Source organism: Vanellus vanellus (assembly GCF_965231255.1).
Source record: "Vanellus vanellus genome assembly, chromosome: 3".
NCBI classification, from domain to species: Eukaryota; Metazoa; Chordata; class Aves; order Charadriiformes; family Charadriidae; genus Vanellus; species Vanellus vanellus.
The window spans coordinates 71,591,391-71,607,735 of record NC_138907.1 but is presented as its reverse complement, the minus strand read 5'-3'; the positions used below and the strand labels follow the sequence as shown (position 1 = coordinate 71,607,735).

Genomic DNA, 16,345 nt, shown 5'->3' with positions numbered 1-16,345 from the left:
CCACAGTGAAACAACCTTATTCATAAATTTCTCAACTGGAATTCAAAAATAATGATCTACAGTATTTTCCTGACTGGGTTGTTTCCTGTGATAACATTCAATTTCATTAGAAGGTTCTCTGGGATTTAATCTTACATTGGTTTCTATCGGATACATCCAACAATATGTACAAAATAATATAAAGAAAGAAAGGCTTGGCATGAGTATTATTAAAGTACACTAGGATTTTTTCCTAATCCTCCAGATGTCTAAAAATATGGAAGCTGCACAGAGCTACAACATGAAAAGTTTCTCAGCAAGCCTTACTGATATAAAATCTGTTTTTCAAGTGACATTGACTCTGCTATAAGGAGGGAAAATTGAAAATAAATCAAAGAAATGTCAGTTTATGATAAAGAAACAGAAGAGAAACCCTGTTGTGGCTCAAAGTGAGATGGTCCATGTTTCTGTCAAGGCATGCCCATGGCAGAAAATAAGTTGATCACAGCTACTTTAAAACAGGTTTCCACTACAGAACATCACTAAGGTAACTGATTTGCTCCTTTGCAGAAAGGATTTGTCTCTCAATGCCACAGTAGGAACATGCACATCCCTGAAGAACTTCTTGCCATATGTTAACCACCTCGCCTATTGGCATCTGCAGTTCTTCCCATCATTTGTGTTGGGTCTAATTCAGAACCAGTGTCTGAAGTTCTCCTTACCAAACACTACAGGTGAAATCCCACCTGTACACAGCAGACACCGGCTGCATGAGGAAAGGTGAGCAGCATCTCATACTACCTCAGAAGAAGTACTACCGCCACATCATTCTGAAGCAATACGCAGGTTGGGTTTTCCCTCAGAAGACATCCAGATGGGCTAAAAAGATGTCAAGGCCTTCACATAACATTAGCAAGCTAAGTCCGGGACTGCATTTTGGCATTAATATCTGTAATGGTTATAGATATGCTGGTTGGGTGTAACCCAGAAAATGAAAGACCATTTATTTTTGTCATTAAGCTAAAAAGCGTAGTCTTAAGGGTTTTTTTCAAGAAATCAAACCATATGCTCAAATAATAAAATAAATGACAAAGAGATAAAGCATTAAAGAAGGAGATTGTGGTGGGTTGACCCTGGCTGGACACCAGGTGCCCACCAAAGCTGTTCTATCACTCCCCTCCTCAGCTGGACAGGGGAGAGAAAATATAACGAAAGGCTCGTGGGTCGAGATAAGGACAGGGAGACCACTCAGCAATTACCATCATGGGCAAAACAGACTCGATTTGGGGAAAGTTAATTTAATTTATTACCAATCCAATCAGAGTAGGGTAAAGAGACATAAAAAATAAATCTTAAAACGCCCTCCCCCCACCCCTCCCTTCTTCCCGGGCTCAACTTCACTCACGAATCCCCTACCTGCTCCCCCCAAGCAGCACAGGTGTGTGGCACAAGGATTGCGAGGTGATTTGGAAAGAGAAGGGTTAAAGAGCAAAACCCCAAGCTCTACACATCTGATAAGCGGAGATCTGCTGGAGCTTGTGGGCCATAGACCTCGCTAAAAGGTTAAGAGGTTGCAGGAAGGCGCCACCTGATGAATAGGTCTTAATTGGGACACGCACCTACTGGGGTGATAACAATGGGCTGTGAGAAGTGCCAGGAAAGCCCCTAACAACGGCCTTCTGATGTTATCTTTAGCCAATTAGAAGTAGTAGGGTTAGTTGTACATGTTTGAAAGAACCAACCAGATTGTGATGCGATCTCTATATAAGCCCTGAAAGTTTTCGAATAAACGATTTTCTGCTTGCATCAAGGTGAGTCCGGTCTCTCAATCGCGGCACGGGTGGACAGGAATGGGGGTTGTGGTCAGTTCATCACATGTTGTCTCTGCTGCTCCTTCCTCCTCAGGGGGAGGACTCCTCACACTTCCCCTGCTCCAGCGTGAGGTCCCTCCCATGGGAGACAGTCCTCCACGAACTTCTCCAACATGACGGTGTGCTCCCCCATGCCTCGGGGCCAACCTGATCTTCATATCCTGTCACCCTGCCCAAGCGATAACCACTGGTGATGGTCATAATGGCTGCATGTAGTCATGATGGCTGCACCCAGCTCAACGTGAAGACAGACACCACCACAATAGTCAAGGGCTAACTTGAACAATACCAGTACTGTGGCCAATATGCAAATGTGACTACAGGTCAATCATCTTACCACCATAAATAGTGATCAGCGCAAGAGCCCTTTGAGCTCTCCCACATGGCAACAGGCTGCACGCCAGGATGTCCCCTTGAGTAGCGACACCGCTCAAGGTTACTTCTCAAGATTCAGAGATTCCTTGCTGGAACAGATCCTCGGTAAGTGACTAATAGCATGCTAAACTTTGAAATCTTAGCTAAGTGATATTAAGAATTGATTGAAGTGATATTAAAAATTGATTGTGCATACGTAATCCTTTAGACATAAACCGTTGACCAAATCTGGGACTAGGATTGAATCCAGCCGCATCTAGGCTCCTATCTGAGAGGAGTTTAGAAAGCAAGGGGGTCCTTTCTGAACCTCATGAATCAATGGGAGGGCCTCCCTGACAGACTGTCTGACCCGGTCCTCTATGCAGTAAATAACCAAGTGTACCTTGCCATCGAATCTTGTTAAAACTCCGTCACATTTACTGTCAAACTTTGTTAAATCCCTGGTTTATATCAATACATGTACCGATGCTTCTCTCTCTGAGCAAAGTCCATCGATCCATCTGTGACAGAGTCCTTCCCATGGGCTGCAGTTCTTCACAAACTGCTCCAGCGTGGGTCCCTTCCACAGGGTGCAGTCCTTCAGGAACAGACTGCTCCAGCGTGGGTCCTCCATGGGGCCACAGGTCCTGCCAGGAGCCTGCTCCAGCATGGGTTTCCCACAGAGTCACATCCTCTTTCGGGCATCCACCCGCTCCAGCATGGGATCCTCACCGCTAACCTCCATGGGCTGCAGGGGGACAGCCTGCCTCACCATGGTCTTCCCCGTGGGCTGCAGGGGAATCTCTGCTCCGATGCCTGGACCACCTCCTTCCCCTCCTTCTTCACTGACCTTGGTATCTGCAGAGTGGTTGCTCTCACATATTCTCACTCCTCTCTTCTGACTGGTGCTGTGCAGTTTTTTTTCCCCTTCTTAACTATGTTATCCCAGAAGCGCTACCACCGTTGCTGATGGGCTCAGCCTTGGTCAGAAGCAGGTCCGTCTTGGGGCCGGCTGGCATCAGCTCTAGCAGACATGGGGAAGCTTCTCACAGAAGCCACCCCTGTAGCCCTCCCCCACTACCAAAACCTTGCCACATAAGTGCAATACAGAGATATAGTAAATAAAATTATAAGAAAAATATTTTAGAGTGAGTAGTGGCATGCTCCAAACTAGAGCTCTTATACTTTAAGAGGACATTTGGAACGATCTAATAAAAATGCAGGATAATCAACCAGTTCCAAGCCATCACCTCAGTTATTAGGTATTTAAAGTTCCCATTGTAAATTGGATTACTGTAATAATATGGCTTAAATAGTCTTAACAGTAGATCCTAAGTATTCTAGGTCACACCAGAAAAATGTAAGAAGTAAACCCAAGGGATTTTAGATTCAGGAATGCCAACTTGAGATTCAAAATAGAATAAAATTTTAACCCTCCGACTCCCTTTATTTGTTATCATAAATAAATATGAGAAAAAGCTTGATATAGTGTGTAGTGTAAGCATTGAAAAACCCAGGTATGATGATATCCATCCATAGCTGAATCTGTCCAGTTCTCAGAATATCAGTTATAAATTGAAAACCTCTGTGCAAGTTCCCTTGTCATGCGGTTATGACTGGATCTAGGAAAACAGCTGGATAACGGCTCAGATAAATATGGATTCCCTGCAGTGAGATTTTGAAAACAGTTTAAAGGGTTTTCAAAATAGTCAAGAGTCCTTTTGGTACAACATAGAGAAAACCAAACCACTATATCAAAAATCAGTGCCTGAAATGTCTAGATCTTTTAAAAAGCTTTCAAAGCCAGTTTGGTATAATATGGTCTTATGCATCCAGCTGTAGGGAATGTGATTGCGCCTTGATTTACTCTTAAGATGCCAGATGTTAACTTTTGTGTTCTCACTGAAACGCAGTAATTAAGACACAGAAGTTGCTATGTTATTCACAGGGCATCATTTCAAGGGGAAAAATGCAAAGACTGCTGATTTCAGGCCCAGGTTGGAGGTTTTTTTTGAAGCTCCTGCATAAAGGCATGTGTCAGAGGGCAGAAATGTTAAAACAGAGGAGTGCAGCTGCACCACGGCCTCTCCCGGTGTGGTATAATAACGCTTATAGCCAAAAAGGGTCACGCATGGCTACATCCAGAGGTGCCACCTTTTTGCATTGTTTTCACACCAGAATTTGCCAGACACCAGCTGCTTGCGTCGGGCAGGAGTGGGAGGATGTCCTGTGTCATTTCGCCGGTGCAGTTTCAGGGATTGCAGCCAAGAAAAAGAAGAAAAAAAAAAAAAAAAAAAAAAAGAAATGTGTTAACACGAAGAACTGAGACTAAAATGAGCGAGGCTCCAGGTAAGAGCTGTATTTTCCCCTGCTGTTTTGGGGTGACCGGGCACAGGGACCTGCTCTCCTCGCCGCCGGGTTTGCAGAGGGACAGCTCTGTGCCTCCGGGAGGGCCACGGCGGGGAGGGGGGGACGACGACAGTGACCCTCGGGAGACATGTCCCTCCGTCCTTGTTGGAGATGAGATGGGGGTCTCTGGTCAGGTCGTCTCCTCCCGGGCGCAGGAGCAATCTGGGGGATGTGTGGGGGGAGGCACACATATTCTGGGGAGCGGTGCCCCATGCCAGCGCCGAGGGTCGGGTCAAGGTGCCGGTCCGCTCCCTCCAGCCCCTCGGGACTGCCCCGCTGCGACCACCCCATGCGCTCCGAGGGGGGGGGCGACCCCCGGGCCGGGCGGCGGGGCCGGGCCGCCGGCGGAGCGGAGGTGGCGGGGCGGGGGTGGGGGGACGGGGCGGCGCGGCCGCAGGGCGGGCACGGTAGCCCGCCGCCTCCCGGTACGGCGGCGGCTGCTGGCGCAGCGCGGGCCGAGGGCAGAGACCCGCCGGCAGCGGCACCTCCGGCGCCGGGTGAGTGCGGCGGCGGCGGCGGGCGGGGGGCTGAGGCGGGGAGGGGGCGGCGGCGGCGGGGCAAGTCAGGGGGACGGGCGAAGGGGGAGCGGCGCAAGGCGGTGTCCCCCGCTCCCGTCCGGGCCGTGGCCGCTGGGGGTCGGTTCGGTCGCCCGGTGCGGGTACCGACGGAGAGGAAGGGGGGGGGGGGTCGCGGGAGAGGGGAGCGGAGCGATGCCGGCCGGCGGAGCCCCGTCGAGGCGGAGCGTCCAGGTAACGTGCGCGTCCCCTCTCCCGGCTCGGGACCCTCAGCGACCCCGGCCCGGCTCTGCCGCCCTTCGCGGGCGGTACCGCTCTGCCGGGCGGGGGGAGAGGGGAGAGGGACCGGGGAAAGTTTCAGCCGCGGGAGGCCGCGCGGCCCGGGGGCTGTGGGAGAGGGGAGGCGGAGCGGCTGCTGAGGGTGCTGCTGGGGACGCGGGGCCCCCACGTCCGACAGTGCCCCCGGGGGTCGGCGTGACCGTGGCTAAGTCGGGGGTGATCCGTCTGTGCCTGCCTGCCTGCCTGCCCTGGGTGCTTCCCTACCATTCGACCGACCGGCTTTAGCCTTCGCTAACGGGGGGTTTTAACCTTTGGGAAGTGCTTTAGGGGAAACTGGTTAATAGGTGCGGTAAATAGAGTGCCTCGCAGCAGGAGGAGGGCTAAAGTGACTTTTTTCTCCGGCGGAAAAGCCATCAGAAGTGCTCCAGGTGCAATTTTTATCGACACCTCCTTTCTGAAATTATGTTTGTACGGTCAGTGGTAAGAACATGGAAAAGCAGAGCGTTAAAATACCGCCTTTATTCCATAATAACAATTCTTAGTTATATCAAAATACATTTCTGAAAAATAACCTTTGTGCATGAAGTCCATAATTGAAGTTGCATGGACAAAGATAATGAATGACTAAGATGCAGTTTGTCGACGCAAAATATGTTCCTAGAAAATCAGTTAAAATACATTATTGACTTTTCATCTCTCCATGACTGCAAGGAGTGTCCTTGTACTTTGATCACTCCCAAGGCAGGAATTTTTCTTTCTGATTGCAACAAAATGTTGGCAGTAAGGAGATTTTTCATAATTCAGTTATGAATGATGCTCCTCTGCATTTGTTAAAAGTTATTTGTGGACTCTGGAGAGCAGGCAAATGCTTTTACCGAGGGAACACAGAGTATTCAAAATATTCCTGAAGCAATAGATAAAATGATCTACAACATGCTGTTTGTCTGGTTGGCACAGGTAAACTCAATTCTTAAAGATTTGGACTTTGAAAAGTAATGAGACTTTGGTCATTCCAAGAAAATCCTAGCCATCTTTGGGGGCATTGGGGTTAGGAATCATGACTGTAAAAATATATAGGGCATATGGATTTACCCAGTATAACTTCATCACCTTTGGTAGCTACCAAAAAACAGTTTGGATGAAATACTTGATCAGAACAGAAACCTTGAAAACAGCTGAAGGAAAGACCATGACTCTTCGCTTGCCTTCCCTCACTGAAGAAGTCATGGGGATGAAGATGGTCTGTTTTTTGTTGGTTTTTTTATTTTTTGGCTTCAATTGTTAATATTCCTTCTGAAATTAGAAACTTGAATGTTTGCCTTATGGTGTTTATGAAATGTTACATTGTGGTTGATACAAACGGAACATGAAAGTAAGATAAATTGAAACTTCACTAGAAATACCCAAATAACTTCTAAAAGCAATCACCTTGCTGTGCCATGAGAGTGAAAGTTTAGTTCTGTAGGTTGGTTTTGAAATACACCTTGTTGGAATAGAGACCAGTCCAGTTTATTTTGTGTTAGACTTGTCATGGCACATTTAAGTGAAACAGCATAACATACATCAGTATGCTATAAAAATATATATAAGCTTCAAAATCACGACAGATTTCAAAAATACAGCTGCAAATCATGAAATGCAGAGAGAGAGAAACTCAGTCAGGTCATGTTGTTAATCTGTATGGAAGTGCAAAATTGTTCCCTTGTGTCCATTTATTGATCTATCCTGTTCAAATAATATTTTCTGTTAGTATAACGAGGAGTGTTTTTAATGACTCATTCAGAATGCACCTGCTTCCTTTGTTTTCTAAAGCCTGGGCTGAAAATTTGAGGAATCATGTGTGTAGTTTTCTCAATCAGCTAAGCTAAAGGTCACTGTCGTGGGAGATTGTACATGCCCTGAGCTCCTGCTGGGCTTTCTGCTGGTTTCACTGATTCCTCTTTCTGGTGAAGATGCTCCAGGACCTTGCTCACTTCTCTGAGCGTGGCTCCCTCTTGCCTGGCTTTGGGGGAGAATGAGGGAGATTCCTGTGCTCTCTCCATATCTTGATGGCCAAAAAGCCTTCATCTCCCTGGTGTGCTCCTTTTTCTCTCAAACAGTTTTTCAGGGAGTGAAACAATGTGGGATTCAGGATTGATGATGGCTTGATTTGTTCCACTCTGGGGTATCTGGACTGGCCACTCAGACCCATGGGATCACCACCACCACTGAAAGGGGAGAATTACAAAAGTAAATCCAAGCGATCTTGTCTGGTAGAAGTATTTGGACAGTCAAACATCTGTGTTAGAATGGATTAAGATTCTGGCATTTACATTTTTTACAAGGGGATCATCCAGATTTTCATTGCAGCCTAAGACTATGGCTTAGCAGAAATCCTAGAAAGTCAGGAATGGTGATCTGTTTGTGAAAAGCTCCCAAATCTGTCTTTCCCCACGTGAAATAATGTCTTCTGTACTTGACTTATATAAATACTGGGTTTAGAAGTTTTTCCTGTTTGAGATTTCTATTTGTTATTTCTTCCCTTCTGTCCTGACTATATTCTTTTCAACTTTGTTTCCTAAGGAGATGAAGCTAAAATAACGATAATGCTGTCTGACTAACAGAGTAATTGCCCCAGAGTAATTTTTTACCCCTGGAGATCAATGTCAACCAATATAAGCAGAAGAGTAACGATTTCAAAGTCATGAAATTCTTACAAACCTCAAGACTGCTGGTGACCAGGGAGATGAGAGAGATGAGGTTGATGCCCCCACTGAGGGAAGAGCTGTAGCAAGCGTTCGGCTTATTCGACATCAGAAAATTTGTGTGGGCGCTCCATAGGATGCTGAGCTTCATAGTTTCTGCTACACAAGGGTTGGTGATTATATTTCTTAATTTCTCTGCTCCTTGGGAGCGCACAGTCTTGGGAGTTTTGATCCTGTCTTTTCTCCTCCATAGTCAGCTCAAAATAAATTCTATTTGTCCGAGATGTTTCTGGTAATGCAATATATATAAATGCAGTTGTTCCTCAACTTCGTAAACTGTCCTGTTGCTTTCCCAGCCTGTAATTTAATACTTCTAGGTACAGGATTGATGGCCGATGGTGCAGTAATTTTCTTTTGTTATCCTGACTCAGTGCAAACACTTGATTACTGTGGTCACAATAAAACCTACTTTCTTCCACAGTCAGTTTCCCTGAATTGCTTACAAGTTTTTGGTTAGACTTTAATTTGCCTCCTACTGCCACTGCTGTTTCTTCTGGTTACGGCTGCATCCGAACGTCCTCTTCTGCTTTCTTTGCATAGCGGGATGCTGTAGCACTCTCTCCGTGACACGACAGGAGAAGGATAGTGGAGGAGAAATGTGAAAACGTATTGTGAGTCCACCTAGCAAGACCTTTATAAATACATGATGCTTTTATTGACTTTTAAGTGGTTGTTATTGTTCTGATTATTTGTCCTGTTACATAACTAAAGTTAAGAGCTGTATTTATGGGTAATTACCCATTTTCTCCTTCTTTGTCTTTCCGTCATTAATACCATCACAATACTTCCTTTCTTCTCTCTTTCATTACCTTCATAAAAAATTGCTTTGGGGGTTTGTTTTGTTTTGGATTGATTTGGTTTTTAGAAGGCTTTAATAGTATAGTAAGTTGATTTGCTAGGTTTTTTCTTATTGTAGAAATCATATCAACTGGACTTGCTGTCTGGGCATGAACGTACTTAAATAAATGAGACCAATTTAGTAAAGTGCTTAGTGGATAATGTTAGTGTCTTTTAAAATATTCAGCTGCATTCAAGTTGCACTAAGCTCTCCTTTACATCTTTTAGAAACCGTTTATGTATTATTCAAGCCTGCATTCCTCGCTAAAGAGAGAGCCCCGTGCTTGTGTAGCAATTACATTTGACTTTATTCTCCCTGTTTATATTGGCAAGAGGAGGAACGAGGCGCACAAGAACGTCTCTTTCTCGGGGATAGATGATCTCCAGAGGTCCCTTCCAACCCTGACCATTCTGTGTGATTCTGTGAACAAGCACATATGCTCATGTAACATCTTGCCCTGCCTCATCTTCTTTGCACTTCGATGGAGCCAAACAACCTTCCTTCCCTGCCACAGGGATCTCGCCCCTCCTGGCAAGGCTCTCCCCGTGGGCACAGGGAGCTGCCATCAGCCATGGGGAGCTGCCACCAGGCAGCTGGTTTAAGATGCAGCTCCCACGGCGGTTTCTCACCCCTCAGCAGCAGTTGCGTCGCTCCCAGAAACGCAGGAGGTAGCAGCATGCGTAGGTGCTATCCGGTCTGTCGCAGTTAAGGTGCATCCAAGGCATCTTAAAACCCTGCCAGGAGAAGCCTTTAACTTGAACCGCTGTGACAGGGTGTGTAAACGCGTACCCTTGCCTTGGCAGGTCAGAGAAGGACAGGGACGTGCTGCGGAGAGGGCAGATTGTCCCCTGCCCGCGGGCCGGGCTGGGGTGGTAGTGCCGGGCTTGGCAGCGGCCGCGGCAGCACGTCTGATGGCAACCTCAAACTACAGTGTCAGCGAAGGGAGGTGATGATTTTACCTGCTGGGTTGGGTTCGCGCTGCTCAAGGGGAGAAGTGTACCTTGAGCCGTGTCGGGTGCGTGTCCCCAGGCTGAGGCGTTGGGACTGGGGGTGTTGGGCGAGCTTGGTGGAGCGCAGTGCGCGCTGAATATACGCGTCAGAAGCTTTTCTGCATGTGCCTGGTTTGGTACGTGGCACACATCTTTCCGTGCTGACCCCAGAGTTTGGGGTAGTTCGGTGCTCAGCTCTTCATTAAAACCCTTCCATTTTGTTGTGATGTCCTTAGGAAGATCCCAGAGAAGCAATTGCAGATCAGGGAGCGCTTCTTGCTTTTTTCTTCTTTAATCCAGCTTAAGCAGTATTTGCTGTATACGTAATAATAGCAACGCATTATTTTCCTCTCTGTTGGCTTTCCCCATCCTCTCCACATATTCCACCCGACAGAGGAAGGTGAAGTGGGTTTGTAGTACGTGGTACGGTACTGTTTACATTTGCAGATCTAAACACCTGCTGATGCTGAACAGGGGGATGATTTATGCTGCTTTCCGGCCTTCATGGGCAAATGGGCAGCCTTTTATTTTAGCCTTTTTCAATTACCTTTGCAACTGGTTTACAAAAATCTGTGGGAAACCCACGAGTTTGTCCACAGGCTCCTGAGCGACCTGTAACTGTGTTCAGTAACGTGGTTGCCGAGCCATTGAAATATGCTTGGGAGATGGGCTGCACTCAACACCTCTTGGGTAGGGACAGGTTCCTGCTCCGCAATGAAGATCCCTCCTCCGGAGTCAGCCTTGGATGGGATCAACATCGTGCAGCTCTGTTTGCCTAAGGACAAGCCAGCAGCTCGATCAAAACAAGTATCAACTTGAGCATCACTGGAGTACGCAAGCCATTTTTACAAGGCAAACCCAAATGCCTTCAGATCTCTGGGTTTGGTCTTTGTGATTATTATTCCTGATGGAGCAGGTAACTTGTTGAAGGGTAACATCACTGGGGTATTCCTCACAGTATTTTGAGTTAGTTGTGAATACAAAACGGTTAGCAGTACTTGTGTGGTAGGCTTTAAAAGAAAAGGAAATGACAAAAATGAAAATAAGGAGAACCAGGGAGGAAGGGAGTTACAGTTTGTGAGCCCAGAGTGTTTAATAGTGCTGCTTCTTCATACTTTCAGGACAATACAGCGTTAAAGCGCATACATTTTCCCCATGACATGACGTATTCTGATTAGGAAACATCTTGGAGTTATCCTATATCCTAGGGAATGTTTATGTGGAAGCTCTGTGTCTGTTTGTATATTCATGTAAACTACAGAAAACACCTGGAAGTGTGGCATTTCGTGATCTCTGTATGATCTCTATTACCTGCGGCTGAGATACCAGGCAGGCGTTAATAAAATTCACACAACTATGTATTCTGTCTGGATAAAATATTCCTTTTGCTCAGGCTTGACACCTCCTTTAAGTTTTGTTTTGCCTAGTTTTGAATCTTGTGTCATTTGTATCCTCTAGCTGAGCACCTCACCCATCGATATTTGTAATTTCTTCATTACAAGGTATCGCGCTTTTGCTCAGACAGAAGCAGATGCGTTGGCAGCTGTTATGTATTTCATACTAACTAATAAAAGTGCTCTGTGGCATATCGCTGTGCGATGCCAAAGAGATTGTCATTGAGGTGAGTCTACACCCTCCCTCTGCCTCATCAAAATAACTTTAAATCTTGGGCAGTATGTGGTATGCTTTGTTCATAAGCAATTCGTATCTACATAGTTGGATCTTGCAGTCCTCAATTAAGAGAGATGCCGTTAATAGTGTTGGTAAGATTTGTCCTGTATTTATATGGAGAACTTGGAAGCTCTGTTCCATCTGTTGTGGACAGGGTTTGGTTAGATAGGAGGACTAAAGGAAGCAGAAGGCCAGAAGATGATGTCTAGAAATTGTGTCTTTGAGTGGACAAGCAGTTCTGAAAATAGTATTTGAAATATAACCAGAATTTCCCCTGTGGTACCAGGCAGATGGATGTGGTTTGCCTAATACCTGAAGTATACGCATATCTCGGGGCTTAGCCAGTTGTGAATAGCATTGTTAGCTGCGGCAGATGATATGACAAGGTGTTAGGCAATCGTATGGCACTTCAGATTAATTTAAATCCAGGATATAGTGGGAGTGCTGGAGCTTTTCTGCATCTCTAGGAGTCAAAATTTGGAGGACTGGCTTTATAAACTGTCCTACAAAAAAGGGAAGCCACCCTGGAACTGCTCTGTTTCTGTTGCCACTTCTTCCAGAGCATGAATGGGATGCTCTTACAGAGACAACTTTTAGTTGGAAGAGAGACGTTGGTTTTGCTGTAATCCTGCCTGTAGCAGACCCGGGTTTGGACACAGAACGCAGCTCCAGCCCTCACACAGAGAGTCAGATGATGCTGTGGAGTTGACGAGGGCTGTCAGAGTGATTCACCTTGGTCCGTTTCCCTGTAAAATAGGGTGCACCTTCCTCCGGTGAAGAAGCTGTTTTCCAGAGTATCAAGAGCACAGCAGTCACACGTCTGAGGCAGTTGCCCCACGAGGAGAGGCTGAGGGATGGGGCTGGAGCAGACTGGGGTGGAGGCTGGAGCAGACTGGGGTGGAGACGGCTCTGGGGGAGCTGGCAGCGGGCCCCCGTACCTGCGACCTGCGGGGAGGTGGTCGAGAAGAGGGAGCCAGAGAGACAAGGGACATTGACTGGACCAAGCAGGAGAGGTTGAGACGGGACCGAGGAAAGGGCTGTTCCCCGGGGGCAGCGGGGCAGAGGCGCAGGCTGCCCCCGGGGGCTGTGCCGCTCTGGCCGGGGGGTTTCCAGCCCCGGTGGGACACAGCCCTGAGCAGCCCCGGCTGACCCCGGCACTGAGCCTGCTGCAGCAGGGACGGACCAGGGACCTCCCGAGCTCCCGTCCTGCCTGAGTCATCCCACGACCCAGTCACCCCAAGTTCAAAGCTGAGCCTCTGAAAAGTTTCTGTGGAGTTCTTGTTACCGTCTATGCATGAAAAATATAGCAGGGAACCCTTATTTCCCAGATTAAAAGAAGGCCAGTGACAGTACCTTGAATAAGAATTAACAAACAGATGCTTACAAAAGCGTAGCTGTTGCAGTCCCTGCCTTAAATATCTTGCTAATATAATCTGTTTTAAATATGCTTAAATTCAATGATGTAAAATCATTTGTAAGTGTGCAGCATGTGCTGTCTTTCAGGCTTCAAGTTTAATTCAGTTTACTGCTGTGTTTGTTCACTAAGAAGAGCTTTCTCCAAGGCACAAGATAGTACCATAAATATGCAGGGATTTCTGTAAACATGTTTCTGTAAACATGTTTTGCTTAAGTGTTAATGTTTTCAAAAATGAAACACTAGTCCTATTGCTTTCTTGAAAGTAGGCATCACGTGCAATGGCATGGTTTTGAAGTTTCGAAGAAAGGTCCCTCAGTGGGGATGGGGTTCTTCTAATATGTCTCACTTGTTTTTCTTGGGTGGCTCAGGTATTAAAAATTCTGCACTGCCTTCTTAGGTTCTCTTTAAATGTCTTCTCGGAGGAGCTGGAGTGCAGTGAAACCTCATGATAATGAAATCTCCAGAGAAGACAGCCACTCACTAACATGTTTTTAAGATTGTGGGTTGCTTTTGTTTAACAAAAAAAAAGGGGGGAAAAAAGTAAAATAAAAGCAATTGCCTCCAAAATAATAATCTCACTAAACAAACATCAAGCAAAAAGCTCCTCTCTGGATTGTCAAAGCTGTTTCACAAGCAGTGATTGAACATGTGTTCCCTGAGTAGTATAAAAGAGTTTGCATTAAGAAGCCAGTGGTGCTTTCAACCACCTCCTCGCTCTTCCTCGTCATTACTCAGAAACTGTCACTAAAAGTGCTTGCTGTTTACCTCGGAGAGCTTAAAAAAGCTTGAGAAGATGAGCGTGTGAGAGTTGGAGGAATGTTTGTTTTCTTTCCCCTTGAACTTGCATTTGTTTGTTGGAAAAGCTAGAATTGTGGAAGGAACTGAACCGAATAAAAATAAATCTCAGCCGATTACGAACGGCAGCATCCTGTTACTGATGTGGCTGGAAGCTCTCCACTTGAACGTGCAAGCCGTACAGTGCCTTCGGAGCGTTCAGAGCCAGAGCACGATGCCTTTAGGAAGAAGGCTTACTGAAAAGGCAATGCTAGGTTTTTCTGATCTGAATTTGTAGTTTTATCACTTACAGTTTGAAGAAAGTGTACACGCTGTCCACACAGTTCCTTTTATTAGTGGGCTAACGGGCTTTCACGTTCCTTCTCTCCTCCCAGGTTCTTACTACTTACAGGTAGCTGGAAGTAACAAAAGTAAAACAGAATAAATGGGATGACGTGTTTCTCAAACAGATTTCCCAATCGAGTCAGCGTATTGTTTCTGTTCTAACAAGTTTTGAAAGAAAAAGAAACAAATATTAATTCATGATACTAATTCATTTACATTTACTGATTATTAAAATAATTCCAAATGGAAACCTGCTTGCTATAATCACATTTAAGTAGAGACAATTTCTTGTTTTGAGCGAACTGTAACAATTCGTGCATCTGACCGTGCAAATTGAATGTTATTACAGAAACTTAGCTATCTTGAATGAATATAGTCAGACATTCAGCTGTATATTCACTGTGTTAATTAAGTGACTGGCTAACAAGCCATCCTTTGTAGAGTTAAATTATGTCATATAAAGAGAGAACAAACAAATTTGGTCGCCGCTTTAGAGAGAAGTAGTAATTGGTGAAGTGTCTAAAGAGCGTAGGAGAAAGCTGAACAAATATACACAGCTGACCTATTTTGCGAGTCCACGTGGAGTGATATCTGCATTTTGATTCTGACTACCAAAAAAAAAAATCAATTAAAACTTCACACCATAATGATCTTAAAAGTTGCTTGTTCTTCAGATTTCTGTAAAACCTAGAACCTGGAGTTCTGTTGCTTAAAATTAGATAAAGATTTATAGTCTGGAAGAACTGAAAGAGGAGATTCAGAGATGTACCTTTTTAAAAAAGGGAACTTTTGAAGTATGCTTAATTGTTTGATCAGTTCTTACTATAAATATTTTAACTGTGTAAGTTTTTAAGCATACGTTTTGAAGGGGAATGGTAATTTATTTATTTAAATCTTTATCTTGGCCTCATTTCTGTACCTTTTCAGGAAAAAGTGTGTAAGATCAGAGCTGAGTCAAAGCAGATTAAAAAAAGGTCAATTAAAATTTTGGATGGCACAGCCTTTCCCCACCACCACTTCCCTTCCTCTCCCCCTGATGCTGTTCCATTGGATTAAAGCCACCAAAAAGCTGGGATTTCCAGCTTAGACCTTTCTGTAAGGGCTACCATTCGGGGAAGGATTGAATGCATTTGTTCCTGCTCTATTCCTGGTTGAGAACTGGAGAGCAGAGATAACTGCCGGCGCTGCCGTCTCTGGAGCGACGGATGTTTCCCATAATCTCAGTTTCCTTGTTAAGACTCTCCAATGTCAGTATTTCATAGAGGAAGAAAAGCGGGGCTGACAGCCCGAGCGCCCATCTGACGGGAGTCACATTTGACGTATAGATGGCAGCGGATCGGTTGGTTGTGTCTGTGACAAGTGGGACAGTCCAGCAGTTTAGGCTTAGACAGGCAGGAGCCCATTGAAGGTAGGATGTAATTACCGTTTGAAATTAAACTTCTCCCAAAATAGGGACGTCTTTTCAGATGTCTTACCAGGAGCTGGCAGGGGGATCTGGCTCCATTCCCTCCGTGCCAGCCTGAACTGCTCCATCATTCGACGAGCCAATATAGACAGCCGAACAAAATATGTGCGGGATAAGATGTAGTTCTGATTTTGCGGTGTCCGTGTTGACCTCTCCTGTGTTTTGGGACAAAGGCCTTGATAGGGCGCGCATAGAGATACGCTCTTTTGATGGAGACCTTTTTAAGGCTCGATCTTGTAAGAGAGAGCGTCGCGTTAAAGAGCATGAGGAAAGATGGCTCATCACTAAATGGGATGTGATGAGGGAGGGGGAAGATGCTCAGCCTCAGGCAGCACGGGAGCTAAAAACAGCTCAGTGGTGTTAGAGCTGCGCTTGCACAGTGCCAGCACAGCCAGTACCTAACCTGGGAGCGGCTGGATCCGTTCTGGGTTTGTTCAGAGGAGCGAATCCTCGGGGGGGAAAAAAAAACCAACCTGAAGCTGAGAGAGGAATATTGCAGCATGGTCATGTCTGGTATCAGTATGGGAGCTTCAAAAATTGTTAGGAAAATAAGCATATGGACTGTGTAAAAGGCAGATAGGCTTATGTTGAGTGAGGAACATAGCAGACACTCTGTTCTCCATTTTACATCTTTTCAGAAAGTGTCTTCACACTTTTTCCTGTATAGTTGTTACTGAATTTAGGGAGGGAGGGGG

General features: G+C 45.8%; 1 protein-coding gene across 1 annotated transcript in view; it reads left to right on the top strand.

Moving 5' to 3' along the window:
• The first annotated feature begins 5,031 nt into the window (after positions 1-5,031).
• Positions 5,032-16,345, top strand: part of PKIB (cAMP-dependent protein kinase inhibitor beta) — a 56,382-nt gene continuing 45,068 nt past the window's right edge. The window contains exon 1 of the mRNA XM_082480573.1: positions 5,032-5,110. The gene's annotated coding sequence lies outside the window, so the exon portion shown is untranslated. The remainder of the gene's footprint in view (positions 5,111-16,345) is intronic.